The 18,850-nt window shown below is 35.2% G+C and overlaps 4 non-coding genes across 4 annotated transcripts; 3 read left to right on the forward strand and 1 right to left on the reverse strand.

Annotated features, from left to right (window-relative positions):
- Positions 1-400: 400 nt before the first annotated feature.
- Positions 401-473, forward strand: TRNAR-UCG (transfer RNA arginine (anticodon UCG)). Its single transcript has one exon. It is a non-coding gene; the product is annotated as a tRNA-Arg (tRNA).
- Positions 474-1,241: 768 nt separating this feature from the next.
- Positions 1,242-1,352, reverse strand: TRNAL-CAA (transfer RNA leucine (anticodon CAA)). Its single transcript has 2 exons — positions 1,315-1,352; positions 1,242-1,287 (listed from the first exon to the last, which is right to left on the reverse strand). It is a non-coding gene; the product is annotated as a tRNA-Leu (tRNA).
- A 1,237-nt stretch (positions 1,353-2,589) lies between these two features.
- TRNAR-UCG (transfer RNA arginine (anticodon UCG)) lies at positions 2,590-2,662 on the forward strand. Its single transcript has one exon. It is a non-coding gene; the product is annotated as a tRNA-Arg (tRNA).
- Positions 2,663-11,729: 9,067 nt separating this feature from the next.
- On the forward strand, positions 11,730-11,802 carry TRNAR-UCG (transfer RNA arginine (anticodon UCG)). The gene has a single exon. It is a non-coding gene; the product is annotated as a tRNA-Arg (tRNA).
- Positions 11,803-18,850: the final 7,048 nt, after the last annotated feature.

Below are 18,850 nucleotides of genomic sequence, written 5' to 3' on the forward strand. Positions count from 1 at the left end.
CATTTGGCAGAAAAGGTTTCAAATAATAGATTAAAAATTCCCTGTGCAGTAATACAACCACAGCACTGCTCCAACGGCCTTTGTTTTAGAACGATTTTGGCCTTGATAATTTATAATCTCCCTCTCCTCCCAAAGAAACACTGAGCGTTTGAATACTTAAAATTATTATTTTTTAATGCTATGAGCTTTAAGGGAATACAACAAATATTCATATATGAATGTCTATGTATATGTTTCTATGTTGTTATGTACCATATGTATTTTAATGTTTTGTCTAACATCAGTCAGAGGAAGGACAGTGGTCATAAAAAGCATATTGTGGCATGTGAAGTAAAGGAAATATAGTTATGTTTCTCTATGAGAAACGTATCCACACATTTTTTCGCAAACGTTACATGCAGACCGCGTGGCCTAATGGATAAGGCGTCTGACTTCGGATCAGAAGATTGAGGGTTCGAGTCCCTTCGTGGTCGGAGTTGCTGGAGCTTTGGTTCTGTTGTTCTTTAAAGTTCTTCCATATCAATGGAGGTCAGGCAAGTGGAAACCAAGATTTCAATAGTTTCTTTCCATGTTACGTGTCACCCAAGATCTTTAGTCCCTCTTGGTATGAAAGGCAGACATGTCAAAACTAAGATTTCAATGTGCCATATGATCACCGAATGTAACCCCATCTTGGCCTACACGGTACCTCTACGGATAGTGCGTTGTTGCGAGATTTGATTCAATCAAAGTTGTCTGCAATTTACTCTTTCAAAAACTTTCAGCAAACATGAATTCTTTTTCCAACTATTGTTATGAAGACTTTGGCTCAAAGCGGCTCCATAAGAGTCACAGGCACCCTTGATTTTCTGTTGTACACTTCCTAATCTCTTTCCCCCAAGAAATCTATGTGACAGCTATTGGAAAGTATCTACACCTGGTTCGTTATTTTCACCTCTTTCGGTATGTCTTGTCTCCAAAGTGCGGAATAAGACTCTCGCGTTCCGTCCAGACCTCGTTGCTTAATGGGTAAGGTGTCTGACTTTGGATTGGAAGATTGCGGATTTGAGTTGTCTTGAGGTTGCTGGTGATTTAGATCCCCAGGTTACTGTTCTTTTGAGTCTAGAGATTGTACATTGCTGTCTTATGTTATGAAATCAATGTCTTCTGCAATGTACTCTTTAAACGCTTAAATTCAATCTTGGATTCTTTCTCAAAAAATTGTTGAATTAAACGAAGCTCAAAGCACAAAAAGAGATGACTGTCAGAAGTGGGATTTGAACCCACGCCTCCACATGGAGACCAGAAGACCCTCACAGAGAGAAGATAGCATTACTTGAGTCTGGCGCCTTAGACCACTCGGCCATCCTGACAAGCTACTGCTGCTACGAAAGAAGATATTTTTTTTACATAGTTTCAAGGCAAGGGACTAGCTCTTAGGGGACCTTTTGCCACTGCATTGGTTTAAAGTGGCTTCATTAGAGTCACAGGGTAAGCAGACTTGAGATCCTGCATGTGAAGGCTAAGATTTCACATGTGTTTTTTGATGTGCCATATGTCCACCAAACTTATCGCCCCCTGGGCATGCAGGGTTCTTCTACGTATTGTGCGTTGCCACCACCTTTAATGAAATCAAAGTTGATTGCGATGTACTGTTTCAAACACTTAAAAGCAAACTTTAATTCTTTCTCCAACTATTGTTATGAAGACTTTGGCTCCAAGTGGCTCCATAAGAGTCACAGGGCACCCTTGATTTTCTGTTGTACATTTCCTAATCTTTTTGCCCAAAGAAATCTATGTGATCATCCTTTGTATAATGTGCCACAGGGCCCACTACTGAAACACATTTCACACTAGAGTAAAATCTGTCAATTGTATTACAGACATTTTTCAGAGACAATTTGTGGATATTGCAACCTAAAACTAAACAAGCACATCAAATGCAGTCAACCACTGGAAAAAAAACACCACTCTAGTGGGACTCGAACACACAACCTTTGAATATTGGCATTATTTTCGCATCAAAACTTTAATCTTACAAACGGAGCGCTAAACTGCTTTCCACACTTGTGTTAGATAGTTCTATTGTTTCAGATTACCATAATTTCTCACAGACAAATTGTGGATATTTGGAAATACAATTTAATGCTTCAATTAAAATCTGTCAGATTAAGATCTGTCAATAGTATTACAGAAATTTTTCAGAGACAATTTGTGGATATTGCAACTTACAACTAAACAAGAACATCAAATGCAGTCAACCACTGGAAAAATAACAACACTGGTGGGACTCGAACCCACAACCTTTGAATGCCTTGTCAAGTGCTAGAAGTCCAATACGCTATCCACTGCGCCAAAGAGCCTCGATACGTAGACAGAAAACGTCATGAAACCACCTATCTGACTCACGCATAATCCTTCGTACATAGATGTTTCAAATGCATTAGTCGTTTCTGTGTCCTATGTTTGTCTGCGTGTTCTTAATTAACATCAGTCAGAGGAAGGACAGTGGTCATAAAAAGCATATTGTGGCATGTGAAGTAAAGGAAATATAGTTATGTTTCTCTATGAGAAACGTATCCACACATTTTTTCGCATACTTTACATGCAGACCGCGTGGCCTAATGGATAAGGCATCTGACTTCGGATCAGAAGATTGAGGGTTCGAGTCCCTTTGTGGTCGGAGTTGATGGAGGTTTGGTTTTGTTGTTCTTTAGAGTTCTTCCATATCAATGAATGTCAGGCAAGTGGAAACTAAGATTTCAACAGTTTCTTTCCATGTTACGTGTCACCCAAGATTTTTAGTCCCTCTTGGTATGAAAGGCAGACATGTCAAAACTAAGATTTCAAGTGTTTTTTTTCAATGTGCCATATGATCACCGAATGTAACCCCATCTTGGCCTACACGGTACCTCTACGGATAGTGCGTTGTTGCGAGATTTGATTCAATCAAAGTTGTCTGCAATTTACTCTTTCAAAAACTTTTTTTTTTTTTTTTTTTATTAGACCACATCACATACAATATAAAGAAAAACATATATATAAGCAGAAAGTACCGATAATAAATATAGCAGCATATGTATACATATATTCATCATTCCACTTATAAATATAGCAGCATATATGTGCAGATATTCATCATTCCACTTACAGAGAATGGAACAAGTTTTTCTACTTTGTATATATAAGTTATTGATGCGTCTAAAATTGCAATATAAAACATATACAACACAATTAGACCGGGATTACAGCAAAACTTCCCAGTCTATACCCCACAACGAGAAAAAGAAGAAAAACAAAAAAAACCCCAAAAAAACCCAAAAAAAACCACAAGAAAAAAAGAATCACCAACAAACCATCCATACAATACATTCAAACTGTCAAGCCAAGTTGATATAATCAGTATGTTTATACGTTATGTTATAAATTTGGGAGAATGTCAGGGTGCCGAGTCAGCCACGGTCTCCAGATGTTATGGAATTTCTGTAAACACTGGTGAGATAGAAAAAAGCCACGTTCCATCAAACATTGATGGCTGATTTGATTCACCACATGATCCAAAGAAATAGATAATGATTGTAGCCATTGTCTAGCTAAAATTATCTTCATGGCTAGCAAGCATTGTACTACAAAAGCCCTTTGGTTAAATCGAAATCCGTTTAAATCAAAATGTAGTAGGGCTCTTCGCATAGTAGGTGCTATGTTTTGATTTAAAGTATCAGAAATGAGCTTAAATATATCTTGCCAAATACTTTGGATCTGTGGGCATTCCCACCAGATATGGGAGAATGATCCTAAAGAAGAACGGCATCTCCAACAGAGAGGGGACGCATTATAATTAAATTTACACTGTTTCACCGGGGTTATATACCATCTCCACATTATCTTGTAATGCAGTTCAATCATGTTGAGGCAATGCGAAATTTTATTAATTTCAAATAAACTACCAATCCATATATTTAAATCTATCAGACACTTTAAGTCTGATTGCCATGATTTTAATGCAATATGAACAAGGGGAGTTTCTATTTCTTCAAGCAGTATATACCACTTTTTTAGGCTTTTTAGAATAATTTCTGTAGAAAACATATCGCAGATCTTTTGACTCAAAATAGATGAGGACTGCACATACAAATGAGATCTAACATAGAAAGTTATCCTAAAGACATTGAAGGACTCCAGATTGCCGAATTCAAATTCCTCTGAGAGCTGAGAGAACGTTTTTGTTTTATCCTGTATCAAAACATCTATAATCCTTTTATTCCTATAGTTGGTCCAGTTTCTCAAATTTAATTGGGAGATATTATACTGGAGAGTTTCAAGCGGAGCTGTTGAAACTATTTTATTACGGAGGCCTAATCAAGGCTTAATATACTCCCAAAACTCCATAGAACTATGGAGAGTAATTGGTAGGTTATTTCTAATTGATTTAAGCTTAAAATGATGTAGCCAAAGTATGCATTCCAGATTTGAGAAGCCTGTCAACTCTTGCTCAATCACAAACCAATCTAACAACGGGAGCCTGACCGGAATCATTTGAAGAAGATATAACCATTTGGGGACTATATAGGATCTAATGACATTCATTCTACCAAGCCAAGAAATAAAAAGGCCTTTCCACTCTTTAATTTGCTTAATCAATTCATCTCGTAATTTACTAAAGTTAACTTCTATAATTTCCGAAATCTTGATTGGGATTACAACCCCCAGGTAGTCGATTTTATCGGTCGCCCAAGAGAATTCGAAGGATTCCTCAATGCTAGTTTTTGATGAAGCCGAGATATTCATCATTACAGCTTGTGTTTTTGTGATATTCAATTTATAATTCGAGAAGCTGCTAAATAAATTAATTTCGGCCATCAAATGATCAACTGAATTTAACGGATCATACAGAGATAGTAATATGTCATCCGCGTATAGACAAAGTTTATTTTCCAAATCACCAATTCTTATTCCTTTAATGCTTTTATTGAGTCTAATTCTCGAAGCTAATGGTTCTAATGTGAGAATATATAGCAAAGGTGCCAATGGGCAACCTTGTCGAGTCCCGTTATTTAATCTAAAACGTTCCGATTTAAAGCCTTGACCAACTACCATTGCGGTTGGTGTTGTATACAACGCCATAACAGCTCGAATAAAGCCTTCACCAAAGCCATAAGACCTCAATGTCTGTTCTAAGAAGGTCCAGTTAACCCGGTCAAAGGCCTTTTCCGCGTCCAAAGCCAAGAGGATTGATGGAATTTCATGAGTGGTTACATATTCTACTATGTCAATAATCTTACGGACATTATCACTAGATTGTCTTCCTTTTATAAAGCCAGACTGATCTCTACAAATTAACTGTGGGCACAATGGTTTTAAACGGGCAGCTAGTATTGAAGAGTATATTTTAGTATCCAAATTAATCAAAGAGATTGGCCTATAATCGGCACTCTTTCCCAGCTTTAGGTATAGGAAGAATAATAGCCTCCAACATGCCATTAGGAAAGGACTTATTTGCGCTGATTTCGTTGAACATACTTGTTAGGTGCGGAACTATCAATTTGGACAGTTTTTTATAAAACAGTGCTGTATATCCGTCGGGACCAGGAGCTTTACGTACTTTTAGTTTTTTTATCGCTACATTTACTTCACTCTCCAAAAAGGGAGCGTCCAATTGTTCTATCAATGTATCAGTCAACTTCGGCAATCTGGAGTCCTGCAGATATTGTCTCATCTGTACATCATCTTGGGATTGACCTACAATATTATACAGGGATGTATCAAACTTACCAAAAGATGTCCCAATATTATCAGGACTAGAAATATATTTATCCCCATCTATAAGTTTAAGAATTCGATTTTTTAAATTTCTATTTTTTAATTGGTTGGTAAGCTGTTTCTCTGCCCGGTTCCCAGCGTAGTAGAATTTTTGCTTTAACTTAATCAAATTATAATTTGCTTTACTTATTAAACGGTCCTCAATTTCTTTTTTGATTTTAATCATATTCATAATGTCTTGTTCTCCATGAGATTGACCGCACTTCCTTTTTAAATTACTCAATGAAATATATAGATCAGACAATTTTTCTTTTCCTTTTTTCCTATTATATGCATCTTTTTTAATTAAATATCCTCTCAAGACACATTTATAAGCGCACCAGATATTACCCAGACTCATATTATGCGTCAAATTCTCAAGAAAAAACTGAGTGGTCGTCTGGGAAATGTAATCAAGAGAATCCTTACAGCCTAATGATGATTCATTTATCCAAGGGCGTAAAGTCAAATGAAATTTCTTTTCTATTTCCAGACAAACTGGATCATGATCTGTCCAGGCTGCATTTCCTATACTAATGCGCTTACAATCTGAAATCACGTTCGCTGTAGTTAATATAAGATCTATACGTGAAAAAGTCTTATGTCGACCCGAAAAAAAGGTATAATCTTTGTCTGCCGGTCTCAACGTCCTCCAAATGTCATAGAGTTTATATTTACCAAGAGTAATACTGAAAGCATTAGATAAATTAACTTGATTTCTGTTAGGAGTTCTACCTCGGGGACTGGGAGTGTCCAATACTGCATCAGGAGCACAATTAAAGTCCCCCATACACAAAAAGGTTCCCTGGGTATATTTCTGAATTTTTTGTAGTGTGCCATTTAAGAAATGGTTCTGTTTATAATTAGGTGCATATATATTCAAAATAGAAAATAATCTCTCGTCTAATTTACACACTATGAAAACATATCTAGCGTGAGAATCCTTCTGCTTATAGATCAACTCAACTTTAATTTTATTTGAGATTAGGATAGCTACACCTCGCTTTTTCCTGCTAGGTAACGATGAATGTTCAAGCACCATATATCTTTTATTGTTCAGTCTGTAGATATCTGCATTTTTCAAATGTGTTTCTTGGACGCAACATATGTCTATATGATGATTATTTATATAATTGAATAGCGAATATCTGTTATGAGGCAGATTTAAACCTTGAACATTCAACAAAATAATCTTAAATAGATCTTCCATGTTTCGGATGGTTATTATAACTAACATAAACCTGATAAGGCTTGACACCCTCACAATCCATACATCCTACATCCACACACAAATAACACAATTTACAAAAATTAATGGAAGCCCAAATACTATCCAAACATCGGAGAAAAAACCCAACATTCTCCCAGGATATAGTAACTCCACCTTTTTGAGGAGCTATACGGGAACTAATCTATATTGAGGAAAGAATAATAAATAGACCAAATGGGTGAGAGGGGGAAAAAAAAACAAAAAAAAACCGAAAAAAAAAAAATAAACAAAAAAAAAAAAACTAGTGTATTTGGCAGTTAATCATATTAATCTTGTCTATGCCAAAATTAATCCTAAGTGATCAATAAAGATATCTTAGGGAAATAAGATCCCGTAAAAATATAAAAGATTTAAGTTATAAGTATAATTATGTGTTAAGTGGCATATATCGTGAAATTAGAAACACCATACTCCAAATGGTAAAATGCTTTATATCTAATTACATTTTTTTTTAAAACTAAGTGTGGATTAAATTATATCATTATTGCATATGTACATACCCTTCAAATCCATTAATTCACCAATACCTGTAGTTTAATAATAGCACAAGTGAATATTCCTCCTACACTCCTTCAAAAACCATATAATATGAGATTACACCTATATAATTTTGTATAAATAACACACACTAAAAAAAAAAAAAAAAATCCCCCCCCAGAAGTCGCGCATCCGCGAGATTATTATTGCAAACCATGTACTACATTTCCTTTAAGCCAACTCCTAGCTTCATCAACCGTTGATAGCTTAACTGGTTGATGCTGAGCGGACATAATAAACAATTTTACTGGGAATCCCCACGAGTATCTAATATTTTGCTCTCTCAAAATCTTGGTCACTTCTTTAAATTCAAATCTCTTTTGTCTAGTAAATAGAGAGAGATCTTGAAAGAACATTAAGTTTTGAAATTTATCTACTTTCGGAACATATTTACTTGTTGCCAATAATATTTTGTATCGTATAAAGAAAGTTGAGAAGCGAATAATTATATCTCTGGGTTTTCCTTCAGCAAGATTCTTTGGTTTTAACGTTCTGTGTACACGTTCAATCATATCGTCTCTATCAACATCACGGATGCCCATATCTAAAAACAATTCTTTCAAATACGTTCTGATAGAGTCCTGCTTAATATCCTCCGAAATGCCATGTATCCTTAAGTTCTTCCTGCGTGTGCGATCCTCGGCGTCATTTAATTTTTGTTCCAGGTTTCTTATGATGTTCTCTTTATGGTTAAGGTCATCTTTAATTGATTTTAACTCTAATTCAAGAAACTCATTCTTTTGCATAATTAGATTGAAACATTCTTGCGTTTTTTTAAATTCACTTTTCCACTCCATGTTCACTTTCATGAGTTCATCTTTAAATGAGTTCAGCTGAGATTCCATACATAATTGCAAATATTCTTTGGTAATCATTTGAGTAGATTGTGCTGCAGGACTTAAAGAGTGTCTTCCAATTTCATCAATAGTGGAATCAGATAAGCACACAGATTCCTCCATTTTCCTATGAACCTGGGGTGAAAATAGCATAGAAATCTTTTTTTCTTTTTTTTGGTCTAGATCTCTTTTCTCTCTTTTTTTTGATTTTGGATCCTCTCTTTTTGACGCCATCGTGTCCTCTTTATTATTGTAAATATCGAAATAAACAAATAAAAAGATTATGACTATATTTTTTTTCTTTTTCTTTTTCTTTTTCTTTTTTACTTGTTTTTTCCTCTCCTTTTCCTTTTTTTTTTTTTTTCTTTCTTTTTTTTCTTCTTATAACCACAGTTCAAGTATTGAGTGATAATCAAAATTTTATAAATTCATTAGTGAAGTATGTGTCAAAATTCATTAGTGAAGTATGTGTCAAAATATGAATCAAAATATATGATCCCAAAATCAATAATTTATATATAGACCATGATCCACTAGTTGATTAGAATCACAGAGACAAATCAAATTTCACCTCCTTCCAAGCTTGATTAGATTAAGGTGTCCTATTCCAGCATAATTATAATAATTAATAATTTAAATTAGATTTCAACATGATTAGAAGACGCAAGCCGTATCACGTAGTGGAGATAAACTGGATCAGTTAATTCCATCCAAATCTGAATTCATGTGTATAGATAATGGGTTGATAACATAATTGATAGCATGATTGATAGCATGATTGGTAAAGTTGAATTCATATAAAGGGATCAATTTTCTTACTCCTGTGTAGCTTGATTAAATTATAAAGTCTGTTTTCCAACATGATTAAGTTATAAAGTCTGTTTCCAACATGATTATAGTACTTTCAATATATTAGTATAATCATACATTTTTTCCCTTTTCCTTTTCTTTTTTCAATGGAAATATCCCTAGATCTGTTACCAAATTAGAATGTCCTCCACCATCATGATTGTAATATAGACAGGTTCCAAAAAATAATTCCAATCTTGATCCAAAAATAAATAAATAAATAAATAAATAAATAGAAAGTACTTTTGACGATTTCCAGGAACTCTGAAGATCCCACTCGGACACCTGCCACAGCTCCTCAGGATCAAAAATCTGTAGCGCGTTTCCCCGCCAAATATTAGATTTCTCTCGGTCTCATTCCAGCTTCCAGCATAACGGCAACATAGCCGAGTCCTTCAATATGGAGCATCAATCGGTAGCTGCCACACCTCAGGATGTTCTCCCGGGGTTGCTGCAACCGAAGAACTTCCAAGGAAGCCGGGGGAAGAAACCGTACGCTAGCCACACGCTGAGAGTTCGCAGCAAGATCGTCAGGCATACCGGGGAGGCAGATCGCAGGACGCCATCACCTGAAGTTCATCCCGCACGCTCCAACGCTCCACCCCGTGAGGGTCTCACGTCATCACACCACCGTCCAGTTTTTTTTTATCTTCTTTTTCCAACTATTGTTATGAAGACTTTGGCTCAAAGCGGCTCCATAAGAGTCACAGGCACCCTTGATTTTCTGTTGTACACTTCCTAATCTCTTTCCCCCAAGAAATCTATGTGACAGCTATTGGAAAGTATCTACACCTGGGTCGTTATTTTCACCTCTTTCGGTATGTCTTGTCTCCAAAGTGCGGAATAAGACTCTCGCGTTCCGTCCAGACCTCGTTGCTTAATTGGTAAGGTGTCTGACTTTGGATTGGAAGATTGCGGATTTGAGTTGTCTTGAGGTTGCTGGTGATTTAGATCCCCAGGTTACTGTTCTTTTGAGTCTAGAGATTGTACATTGCTGTCTTATGTTATGAAATCAATGTCTTCTGCAATGTACTCTTTCAACGCTTAAATTCAGTCTTGGATCTCAAAAAATTGTTGAATTAAATGAAGCTCAAAGCACAAAAAAAAGATGACTGTCAGAAGGGGGATTTGATCCCACGCCTCCACATGGAGACTAGAAGACCCTCGCAGAGAGAAGATAGCATTCTTGAGTCTGGAGCCTTAGACCACTCAGCCATCTTGACAAGCTACTGCTGTTAAGAAAGTAGATATTTTTTTACATGGTTTCAAGGCAAGGGACTAGCTCTTAGGGGACCTTTTGCCACTGCATTGGTTTAAAGTGGCTTCATTAGAGTCACAGGGTAAGCAGACTTGAGATCCTGCATGTGAAGGCTAAGATTTCACATGTGTTTTTTGATGTGCCATATGACCACCAAACTTATCGCCCTCTGGGCATGCAGGGTTCTTCTACGTATTGTGCGTTGCCAACACCTTTAATGAAATCAAAGTTGATTGCGATGTACTGTTTCAAACACTTAAAAGCAAACTTTAATTCTTTCTCCAACTATTGTTATGAAGACTTTGGCTCCAAGTGGCTCCATAAGAGTCACAGGGCACCCTTGATTTTCTGTTGGAAATTTCCTAATCTTTTTGCCCAAAGAAATCTATGTGATCATCCTTTGTATAATGTGCCACAGGGCCCACTACTGAAACACATTTCACACTAGAGTAAAATCTGTAAATTGTATTACAGACATTTTTCAGAGACAATTTGTGGATATTGCAACCTAAAACTAAACAAGCACATCAAATGCAGTCAACCACTGGAAAAAAAACACCACTCTAGTGGGACTCGAACCCACAACCTTTGAATATTGGCATTATTTTCGCATCAAAACTTTAATCTTACAAACGGAGCGCTAAACTGCTTCCCATACTTGTGTTAGATAGTTCTATTGTTTCAGATTACCATAATTTCTCACAGACAAATTGTGGATATTTGGAAATACAATTTAATGCTTCAATTAAAATCTGTCAGATTAAGATCTGTCAATAGTATTACAGAAATTTTTCAGAGACAATTTGTGGATATTGCAACTTACAACTAAACAAGAACATCAAATGCAGTCAACCACTGGAAAAATAACAACACTGGTGGGACTCGAACCCACAACCTTTGAATGCCTTGTCAAGTGCTAGAAGTACAATACGCTATCCACTGCGCCAAAGAGCCTCGATACGTAGACAGAAAACGTCATGAAACCACCTATCTGACTCACGCATAATCCTTCGTACATAGATGTTTCAAATGCATTAGTCGTTTCTGTGTCCTATGTTTGTCTGCGTGTTCTTAATTAACATCAGTCAGAGGAAGGACAGTGGTCATAAAAAGCATATTGTGGCATGTGAAGTAAAGGAAATATAGTTATGTTTCTCTATGAGAAACGTATCCACACATTTTTTCGCAAACTTTACATGCAGACCGCGTGGCCTAATGGATAAGGCATCTGACTTCGGATCAGAAGATTGAGGGTTCGAGTCCCTTTGTGGTCGGAGTTGATGGAGGTTTGGTTTTGTTGTTCTTTAGAGTTCTTCCATATCAATGAATGTCAGGCAAGTGGAAACTAAGATTTCAACAGTTTCTTTCCATGTTACGTGTCACCCAAGATTTTTAGTCCCTCTTGGTATGAAAGGCAGACATGTCAAAACTAAGATTTCAAGTGTTTTTTTTTCAATGTGCCATATGATCACCGAATGTAACCCCATCTTGGCCTACACGGTACCTCTACGGATAGTGCGTTGTTGCGAGATTTGATTCAATCAAAGTTGTCTGCAATTTACTCTTTCAAAAACTTTTTTTTTTTTTTTTTTATTAGACCACATCACATACAATATAAAGAAAAACATATATATATAAGCAGAAAGTGCCGATAATAAATATAGCAGCATATGTATACATATATTCATCATTCCACTTATAAATATAGCAGCATATATGTGCAGATATTCATCATTCCACTTACAGAGAATGGAACAAGTTTTTCTACTTTGTATATATAAGTTATTGATGCGTCTAAAATTGCAATATAAAACATATACAACACAATTAGACCGGGATTACAGCAAAACTTCCCAGTCTATACCCCACAACGAGAAAAAGAAGAAAAACAAAAAAAACCCCAAAAAAACCCAAAAAAAACCACAAGAAAAAAAGAATCACCAACAAACCATCCATACAATACATTCAAACTGTCAAGCCAAGTTGATATAATCAGTATGTTTATACGTTATGTTATAAATTTGGGAGAATGTCAGGGTGCCGAGTCAGCCACGGTCTCCAGATGTTATGGAATTTCTGTAAACACTGGTGAGATAGAAAAAAGCCACGTTCCATCAAACATTGATGGCTGATTTGATTCACCACATGATCCAAAGAAATAGATAATGATTGTAGCCATTGTCTAGCTAAAATTATCTTCATGGCTAGCAAGCATTGTACTATAAAAGCCCTTTGGTTAAATCAAAATCCGTTTAAATCAAAATGTAGTAGGGCTCTTCGCATAGTAGGTGCTATGTTTTGATTTAAAGTATCAGAAATGAGCTTAAATATATCTTGCCAAATACTTTGGATCTGTGGGCATTCCCACCAGATATGGGAGAATGATCCTAAAGAAGAACGGCATCTCCAACAGAGAGGGGACGCATTATAATTAAATTTATACTGTTTCACCGGGGTTATATACCATCTCCACATTATCTTGTAATGCAGTTCAATCATGTTGAGGCAATGCGAAATTTTCTTAATTTCAAATAAACTACCAATCCATATATTTAAATCTATCAGACACTTTAAGTCTGATTGCCATGATTTTAATGCAATATGAACAAGGGGAGTTTCTATTTCTTCAAGCAGTATATACCACTTTTTTAGGCTTTTTAGAATAATTTCTGTAGAAAACATATCGCAGATCTTTTGACTCAAAATAGATGAGGACTGCACATACAAATGAGATCTAACATAGAAAGTTATCCTAAAGACATTGAAGGACTCCAGATTGCCGAATTCAAATTCCTCTGAGAGCTGAGAGAACGTTTTTGTTTTATCCTGTATCAAAATATCTATAATCCTTTTATTCCTATAGTTGGTCCAGTTTCTCAAATTTAATTGGGAGATATTATACTGGAGAGTTTCAAGCGGAGCTGTTGAAACTATTTTATTACGGAGGCCTAATCAAGGCTTAATATACTCCCAAAACTCCATAGAACTATGGAGAGTAATTGGTAGGTTATTTCTAATTGATTTAAGCTTAAAATGATGTAGCCAAAGTATGCATTCCAGATTTGAGAAGCCTGTCAACTCTTGCTCAATCACAAACCAATCTAACAACGGGAGCCTGACCGGAATCATTTGAAGAAGATATAACCATTTGGGGACTATATAGGATCTAATGACATTCATTCTACCAAGCCAAGAAATAAAAAGGCCTTTCCACTCTTTAATTTGCTTAATCAATTCATCTCGTAATTTACTAAAGTTAACTTCTATAATTTCCGAAATCTTGATTGGGATTACAACCCCCAGGTAGTCGATTTTATCGGTCGCCCAAGAGAATTCGAAGGATTCCTCAATGCTAGTTTTTGATGAAGCCGAGATATTCATCATTACAGCTTGTGTTTTTGTGATATTCAATTTATAATTCGAGAAGCTGCTAAATAAATTAATTTCAGCCATCAAATGATCAACTGAATTTAACGGATCATACAGAGATAGTAATATGTCATCCGCGTATAGACAAAGTTTATTTTCCAAATCACCAATTCTTATTCCTTTAATGCTTTTATTGAGTCTAATTCTCGAAGCTAATGGTTCTAATGTGAGAATATATAGCAAAGGTGCCAATGGGCAACCTTGTCGAGTCCCGTTATTTAATCTAAAACGTTCCGATTTAAAGCCTTGACCAACTACCATTGCGGTTGGTGTTGTATACAACGCCATAACAGCTCGAATAAAGCCTTCACCAAAGCCATAAGACCTCAATGTCTGTTCTAAGAAGGTCCAGTTAACCCGGTCAAAGGCCTTTTCCGCGTCCAAAGCCAAGAGGATTGATGGAATTTCATGAGTGGTTACATATTCTACTATGTCAATAATCTTACGGACATTATCACTAGATTGTCTTCCTTTTATAAAGCCAGACTGATCTCTACAAATTAACTGTGGGCACAATGGTTTTAAACGGGCAGCTAGTATTGAAGAGTATATTTTAGTATCCAAATTAATCAAAGAGATTGGCCTATAATCGGCACTCTTTCCCAGCTTTAGGTATAGGAAGAATAATAGCCTCCAACATGCCATTAGGAAAGGACTTATTTGCGCTGATTTCGTTGAACATACTTGTTAGGTGCGGAACTATCAATTTGGACAGTTTTTTATAAAACAGTGCTGTATATCCGTCGGGACCAGGAGCTTTACGTACTTTTAGTTTTTTTATCGCTACATTTACTTCACTCTCCAAAAAGGGAGCGTCCAATTGTTCTATCAATGTATCAGTCAACTTCGGCAATCTGGAGTCCTGCAGATATTGTCTCATCTGTACATCATCTTGGGATTGACCTACAATATTATACAGGGATGTATAAAACTTACCAAAAGATGTCCCAATATTATCAGGACTAGAAATATATTTATCCCCATCTATAAGTTTAAGAATTCGATTTTTTAAATTTCTATTTTTTAATTGGTTGGTAAGCTGTTTCTCTGCCCGGTTCCCAGCGTAGTAGAATTTTTGCTTTAACTTAATCAAATTATAATTTGCTTTACTTATTAAACGGTCCTCAATTTCTTTTTTGATTTTAATCATATTCATAATGTCTTGTTCTCCATGAGATTGACCGCACTTCCTTTTTAAATTACTCAATGAAATATATAGATCAGACAATTTTTCTTTTCCTTTTTTCCTATTATATGCATCTTTTTTAATTAAATATCCTCTCAAGACACATTTATAAGCGCACCAGATATTACCCAGACTCATATTATGCGTCAAATTCTCAAGAAAAAACTGAGTGGTCGTCTGGGAAATGTAATCAAGAGAATCCTTACAGCCTAATGATGATTCATTTATCCAAGGGCGTAAAGTCAAATGAAATTTCTTTTCTATTTCCAGACAAACTGGATCATGATCTGTCCAGGCTGCATTTCCTATACTAATGCGCTTACAATCTGAAATCACGTTCGCTGTAGTTAATATAAGATCTATACGTGAAAAAGTCTTATGTCGACCCGAAAAAAAGGTATAATCTTTGTCTGCCGGTCTCAACGTCCTCCAAATGTCATAGAGTTTATATTTACCAAGAGTAATACTGAAAGCATTAGATAAATTAACTTGATTTCTGTTAGGAGTTCTACCTCGGGGACTGGGAGTGTCCAATACTGCATCAGGAGCACAATTAAAGTCCCCCATACACAAAAAGGTTCCCTGGGTATATTTCTGAATTTTTTGTAGTGTGCCATTTAAGAAATGGTTCTGTTTATAATTAGGTGCATATATATTCAAAATAGAAAATAATCTCTCGTCTAATTTACACACTATGAAAACATATCTAGCGTGAGAATCCTTCTGCTTATAGATCAACTCAACTTTAATTTTATTTGAGATTAGGATAGCTACACCTCGCTTTTTCCTGCTAGGTAACGATGAATGTTCAAGCACCATATATCTTTTATTGTTCAGTCTGTAGATATCTGCATTTTTCAAATGTGTTTCTTGGACGCAACATATGTCTATATGATGATTATTTATATAATTGAATAGCGAATATCTGTTATGAGGCAGATTTAAACCTTGAACATTCAACAAAATAATCTTAAATAGATCTTCCATGTTTCGGATGGTTATTATAACTAACATAAACCTGATAAGGCTTGACACCCTCACAATCCATACATCCTACATCCACACACAAATAACACAATTTACAAAAATTAATGGAAGCCCAAATACTATCCAAACATCGGAGAAAAAACCCAACATTCTCCCAGGATATAGTAACTCCACCTTGTTGAGGAGCTATACGGGAACTAATCTATATTGAGGAAAGAATAATAAATAGACCAAATGGGTGAGGGGGAAAAAAAAAAACAAAAAAAACCCGAAAAAATAAAATAAACAAAAAAAAAACAAACTAGTGTATTTGGCAGTTAATCATATTAATCTTGTCTATGCCAAAATTAATCCTAAGTGATCAATAAAGATATCTTAGGGAAATAAGATCCCGTAAAAATATAAAAGATTTAAGTTATAAGTATAATTATGTGTTAAGTGGCATATATCGTGAAATTAGAAACACCATACTCCAAATGGTAAAATGCTTTATATCTAATTAAATTTTTTTTTAAAACTAAGTGTGGATTAAATTATATCATTATTGCATATGTACATACCCTTCAAATCCATTAATTCACCAATACCTGTAGTTTAATAATAGCACAAGTGAATATTCCTCCTACACTCCTTCAAAAACCATATAATATGAGATTACACCTATATAATTTTGTATAAATAACACACACTAAAAAAAAAAAAAAAAAATCCCCCCCCAGAAGTCGCGCATCCGCGAGATTATTATTGCAAACCATGTACTACATTTCCTTTAAGCCAACTCCTAGCTTCATCAACCGTTGATAGCTTAACTGGTTGATGCTGAGCGGACATAATAAACAATTTTACTGGGAATCCCCACGAGTATCTAATATTTTGCTCTCTCAAAATCTTGGTCACTTCTTTAAATTCAAATCTCTTTTGTCTAGTAAATAGAGAGAGATCTTGAAAGAACATTAAGTTTTGAAATTTATCTACTTTCGGAACATATTTACTTGTTGCCAATAATATTTTGTATCGTATAAAGAAAGTTGAGAAGCGAATAATTATATCTCTGGGTTTTCCTTCAGCAAGATTCTTTGGTTTTAACGTTCTGTGTACACGTTCAATCATATCGTCTCTATCAACATCACGGATGCCCATATCTAAAAACAATTCTTTCAAATACGTTCTGATAGAGTCCTGCTTAATATCCTCCGAAATGCCATGTATCCTTAAGTTCTTCCTGCGTGTGCGATCCTCGGCGTCATTTAATTTTTGTTCCAGGTTTCTTATGATGTTCTCTTTATGGTTAAGGTCATCTTTAATTGATTTTAACTCTAATTCAAGAAACTCATTCTTTTGCATAATTAGATTGAAACATTCTTGCGTTTTTTTAAATTCACTTTTCCACTCCATGTTCACTTTCATGAGTTCATCTTTAAATGAGTTCAGCTGAGATTCCATACATAATTGCAAATATTCTTTGGTAATCATTTGAGTAGATTGTGCTGCAGGACTTAAAGAGTGTCTTCCAATTTCATCAATAGTGGAATCAGATAAGCACACAGATTCCTCCATTTTCCTATGAACCTGGGGTGAAAATAGCATAGAAATCTTTTTTTCTTTTTTTTGATTTTGGATCCTCTCTTTTTGACGCCATCGTGTCCTCTTTATTATTGTAAATATCGAAATAAACAAATAAAAAGATTATGACTATATTTTTTTTCTTTTTCTTTTTTACTTTTTTTTTCCTGTCCTTTTCCTTTTTTTTTTTTTTTTTCTTTCTTTTTTTTTCTTCTTATAACCACAGTTCAAGTATTGAGTGATAATCAAAATTTTATAAATTCATTAGTGAAGTATGTGTCAAAATTCATTAGTGAAGTATGTGTCAAAATATGAATCAAAATATATGATCCCAAAATCAATAATTTATATATAGACCATGATCCACTAGTTGATTAGAATCACAGAGACAAATCAAATTTCACCTCCTTCCAAGCTTGATTAGATTAAGGTGTCCTATTCCAGCATAATTATAATAATTAATAATTTAAATTAGATTTCAACATGATTAGAAGACGCAAGCCGTATCACGTAGTGGAGATAAACTGGATCAGTTAATTCCATCCAAATCTGAATTCATGTGTATAGATAATGGGTTGATAACATAATTGATAGCATGATTGATAGCATGATTGGTAAAGTTGAATTCATATAAAGGGATCAATTTTCTTACTCCTGTGTAGCTTGATTAAATTATAAAGTCTGTTTTCCAACATGATTAAGTTATAAAGTCTGTTTCCAACATGATTATAGTACTTTCAATATATTAGTATAATCATACATTTTTTCCCTTTTCCTTTTCTTTTTTCAATGGAAATATCCCTAGATCTGTTACCAAATTAGAATCTCCTCCACCATCATGATTGTAATATAGACAGGTTCCAAAAAATAATTCCAATCTTGATCCAAAAATAAATAAATAAATAAATAAATAAATAAATAGAAAGTACTTTTGACGATTTCCAGGAACTCTGAAGATCCCACTCGGACACCTGCCACAGCTCCTCAGGATCAAAAATCTGCAGTGCGTTTCCCCGCCAAATATTAGATTTCTCTCGGTCTCATTCCAGCTTCCAGCATAACGGCAACATAGCCGAGTCCTTCAATATGGAGCATCAATCGGTAGCTGCCACACCTCAGGATGTTCTCCCGGGGTTGCTGCAACTGAAGAACTTCCA

The sequence above is a fragment of the Sceloporus occidentalis genome, unplaced genomic scaffold (genome assembly GCF_023333645.1).
Source record: "Sceloporus occidentalis isolate IW3139 unplaced genomic scaffold, rSceOcc1.0.p SCAF_102, whole genome shotgun sequence".
Lineage (NCBI taxonomy): Eukaryota > Metazoa > Chordata > Lepidosauria > Squamata > Phrynosomatidae > Sceloporus > Sceloporus occidentalis.